We start from the raw sequence: 294 nt of genomic DNA, 5'->3' as shown, positions 1-294 counted from the left end.
GGGCAAATCTATTCACTCAAAAGCATAAGCTATGCCTACTATGCAGCAAATGAAATTATGTCTTTCTTATATCATATATAAGACATTTACGGCAATAATATTGAGATAACTTATATATTTCCTGGAAGTCTTCTTGTTTAATTTATTTTTTACAAATAGTGATACAAAATAACAGCTACAAACTAATGGCCCTGAAACATTTGTCTCTGAAGTATTTAATATTTTCTTTACATGGAAGGAAGTTAAATCCGTTTTTATTAAATTGACAATTTTTACTTATAACCCCCCCCCCCC

General features: G+C 29.9%; 1 protein-coding gene across 1 annotated transcript in view; it reads right to left on the bottom strand.

The window, feature by feature from the left end:
• LOC119588506 overlaps positions 1-294 on the bottom strand; it is a gene marked incomplete in the record, with an annotated part of 22,356 nt that overhangs the window by 11,171 nt on the left and 10,891 nt on the right.

Source organism: Penaeus monodon, chromosome 24, assembly GCF_015228065.2.
Source record: "Penaeus monodon isolate SGIC_2016 chromosome 24, NSTDA_Pmon_1, whole genome shotgun sequence".
Lineage (NCBI taxonomy): Eukaryota > Metazoa > Arthropoda > Malacostraca > Decapoda > Penaeidae > Penaeus > Penaeus monodon.
Note: the sequence above shows the minus strand (reverse complement) of the source record. Positions and strands in the feature narration are given on the sequence as shown.